Genomic DNA, 4554 nt, shown 5'->3' on the forward strand with positions numbered 1-4554 from the left:
AGTGAGTAACTGAACAAACCCATAACACAGGGTATAATTTCTAGGCATGGTGAAGGCAGGAAAAACAAACTCAGCAGTTATTATACTGTATTTATTCTCTTTTTTCTTTATAAGCACTCCCAGACTTGTGGCACAATAATGTTACAATTAAAGCATACTTTGACTAACAATTTCACAGCAGAATGGAACGAATTATGTGATGTTACTAATACAGCAAAGCAGAGCTGCAATGCACCCTGGCTACGCAAGTACAGCTTACAGCTAAAACTTTACAGACATGAAGGAGTGAGCTCAAGGCTGCCGAAAACTGAATAGGATTTAAGTATTTAGTGTCACCCAATCAGTGAAATATGATTAATGAGTCTGGAGGAGTACACTGCTTTTTAGTCTCCAAAGCAAGGCGGACATGGAGGGAAATGTATTGGAGCTCTTCAGCGATAAAAGCTGCAGCAAAATTCTGCACAGTTAAACTACACGTTCAGTTGCAGCTGCTTATTTCTCCTCTGTGTGATTAGAGCCTCCCATTTCCCTCATTACAGGCTTGATATTATTGAAGCAAAGCCAACAGCAAGTTAGCAAGCCAGCAGGGGATCAAATTGATTATACAGTTAGCTGTGGAAAAACTGAAATTCTTTATTAAGGGGAAATGAAATACAGTTAATTTATGCTTCAGCTGAACCCCTCCCACACTACACTCACTCTGCTGGTACTCTGAATTTTCTCTGAAGCTACAAGACAGCTGAGAAATTACAAAAGCTTTATTGATATAAAAAATAAATCAGGCCTTCAGTATGTTTTAAAGGATTTTCTATTACTAATTATCATAACTCAGTATATAGGACAACACAGCATTAAAGCCAAAAAGAAAGGAAGGTGGAAAGCAGTTGGGTTTAGGTAGACTGGAAGATTTGCTATCTGCCTTTAGCTGGTGTTACAGAGGCAGTCCACAAGAAAATGTAAACATCACCTTATCAGTAAAGCAGCAACTCAATTTTTGTGGTATTTCAGTTGTAAATATTTTTCTCAAAATGAAGAAAATAATAGTTTGGGACAGAAGTAATTTTTTGAGAATAAGAACAGGCCTGTTAGTTTATTTCTGACAAGGACAGACAGTGAGATAAGGCTTGTTTCTAAAATGAGACCTTGCAGAAGACAACACCACACTTGCCCCATCCCAAGCAGTTGTAACCAAGCAGTTCAGCTCTTCCCTACAGAGCTGAAAAGTGCTGAGAGCTCATGAACAGAAAGTTCCCCCTGCCCCACAGGCCTTTGCTCTCCAGCCCCAAACATTTGTCCTTGGCAAAGCTGTGATAAATGGAGCTGTGGATGGAACTCTACCGAGGAACATCCCCTCTCCACACAGATGTCACCTCTCTCAGCAATGTGGTCCCAGGCCACCCGCCACCCTTCTGAGAGACAATCACTGCTTCTTTTAATCTATTTTGCATTGTCCCTTTCCAGCCCCTGGCAGGAAAACATCCTCTTCAGAAGGCACCTTGGCTTCTGTCCCAAGAGGCATGAAGGATGTTGTAACTTGTGGAAGTTTAGCAACCGAGCCTACACAAGGGTCCCATGGAAGGAAATGCTTAATGAGACTGCTCTGCAGGAAGTGAAAATACCATACAATGCATTTTTAATGAATTTGTCAGGATTCACAGCCTAAATTGTTGCCGTTGACAAGATTTGCTTAACCAAATTGCAAGGAGGAGCAGCCTTCTGATTGCTGGTCTCCTTAGATAGGCCTTCCTCTGGTTCACTAGACTTTCTTCAGCCTTCTTTGTGTTTCTGATGCTTTCTTCATGTTGCAACACCTCTGTAATATGTTTTTTATCCTAATCACTGAGGCATGCTTTGAGATTTCTCCCTGGTTTTCAGACAAAACTTCTACCAATACCTGTCAGTGTCTTTTTGGATAAAAAGATCATGATGGTTTTGGCTGGGGTAGAATTAGTGTTCTTCATAGCTGGTATAGGGTTGTGTTTTGGATTTGTGCTGCAAATTGTTGATAACACAGAGATATTTTAGCTGTTGCTTATCAGGGTTTTCACAGAGTCAAGGCCTTTTCTGCTCTTCACTCTATCCCACCAGTGAGCAGCTGAGGGTGCCAAGGAGTTGGGAGGGGACACAGCTGGGACATCTGACCACAACTGGCCAAAGGGATATTTCCTACCATATGGCATCACGCTCAGTGTACAAAGTGGAGGGAAGGAGGAGTAAGGTGGGGACATTCTGAGTAATGGTGTTTGCCTTCCCAAGTTACCATTATGTGGGATGGAGCCCTGCTTTCCTGGGGATGGCTGAACACCTGCCTTCTTGTGGGAAATGGTGAATTAATTAATTGTTTCTCTTTGCTCGTGCGTGCTGCTTTTGCTTTATCCATTACATTTCTTTATCTGAACCCTTGAGTTTTCTCACTTTTACCTTTCTGATTCTTTCCCTGAACTCACTGAGGGGAGTGAGTGAACAGCTGTGTGGGGCTTAGTTATCAGCTGGGGTTAAACCATGACAAATATTCAAGGGTCTTATTAGAATAAAAGCAATCGTGCTTGATTTGCACTACCCACTTAGGCAATATTAATATTAAAAGAGAAGTAAAAATAGACATTATGCTTTTATTTCCTCTTACTCTTCTCACCCAAGAATGGAATAAAATAAAGGTCTTCTTTTCCACTTTCTGCTATAATATGCACTGGCTGATCTGAGGAAGTGATAATAAATGCAAGTGAAAGTCTGCACACAACTTAAAATGCAGAAGAGCTTATTTCACTGAAGGCTGCATGTTTACCAGGAAATGAGATGGACTCAAATTGCCCTTGTGACTGCTTGAGACATATACTCATTAAAGATACCGTTGAAGTAATATGGAGGAGGAAATAAATTGCTTGAAAGGACAGTGCCAAGACTGGCAAATCTAAAATTTACTACACAGTCATACAGAAGCTATTTTGGGAGCCACAATCACCTCTTGGAAAAATAAACACATTTCCACACAACAGCAATTCCGTATGTTGCACTTGGCCATCTTGACTGAAGCCAGTAGCGTAATGACTTTTACAAGTGGCAAAAACTGGTCTCTTGGCAAAAACAATCCCTAACCTCATGAAATGCAGAATATTTTGCTGAAAGGAAAACAAAGTTGAAATGTATTTTATATAAATATAGGTATATATAATTGTTGTTTACGAGAAAACTTCTACTAGAGGACAGTAAGTCTGTGGTACCCAAACTCTGATATAAAACAATCACTGACAAAAAAAAATGCTGCTCTTATGCTGATAGGTGGTTTTCAAAAAGAAACAAAAAAACCCTGCTTCACAAACAATTAAGTGAGACAGATTTCCAAGAAATGATCTGTGGTATTCTGTACAAGTTTTTTCCTGATACACAGCAGCTATCTATTTCAAATAGTATTACTTTTATATGGTGCAAAAAGTACCATAGGGAAACCAGTCACCTAAACACCCTGGATACATCATAGGTCTTAGTGGGATATAATCAGAAAGCACCCAGAAAGTTGTGTGTGCATGTGTATAGACATTTATACATACATATATACTCTGCACACAGAGTCCTTTCATAGGCTTTTCACCTATATTTTGATGTTTCATTTTGCTTTTTCTTTGCTATGTGACTGTTTTTTACATTATATATATATATATATATATATATATATATATATATATATATATATAAATTTGAAATTTTATATAAATATAAATATATATATAACTCAAAATATTTCCATTTTGGAAAGGGAGCATGGCAAAAGACTGTAAAAAGACTAAGGCTCTTCTCAGTAACCTAAAGTAAGTGCCATGAAAAATTCCTGTTGTGAAAATCAGTTCTGACATGGCTGTGGGGGCTCTTTAGCTAAGTGGTGACATCTTAAGGCAAGGGCTTGAATTATAGAGCCTGAGTACTGATTTGGAGAGCCCCCATTATTTGGAATACTATGCATTACAAACAATACTATGCAATTTCCTAGTATATGACCAAAGAAACCTCACCATGGCCCACAGAAAGAATAGGGGACAGAGCTTTTCTCTTAGGGCAAGTTATTTTCCTGGGGATAGAGCTGCATATATGTAAGAGAGTCATATCACTAAATGGATCTATCCATGTGCAACAAATCTGACACCTTCATTTTCACCACGATAAAGACAACCTGATCCATGCATAGTGAATGTGCCATTTAACCATCCCTGCACTGTGGACAAGAATTTGCAAGTCCAATGCCTTTAAATTCCTTTAGGTGACCCTGTTATTGGTCTCAAATGCAATTCATGTACTTCGAAGGTGGAAAAAAATTTCTTTTGTACAGTAGGCATCAAAGAAAAGTGATTGACAGCATATATGAAGTGAAGAGCCCATCCAGAGCCTGTCCTAGCCAAATGCTCTGTGTGTTACACAGTATTGTTTCCTAATGCTTTCACAGTTGCTTGTAATGCTTTTTGGCTAATAATTTCCAAATTATTTTCAAAGATTCAGACATTTCAGAAAATCATTAATGTATTTTGCTGTGAAGCCAAGCTGAAATCCTGAAAGGAACGTTTA

This window comes from Vidua chalybeata, chromosome 1 (assembly GCF_026979565.1).
Source record: "Vidua chalybeata isolate OUT-0048 chromosome 1, bVidCha1 merged haplotype, whole genome shotgun sequence".
In the NCBI taxonomy this organism is placed as follows: domain Eukaryota; kingdom Metazoa; phylum Chordata; class Aves; order Passeriformes; family Viduidae; genus Vidua; species Vidua chalybeata.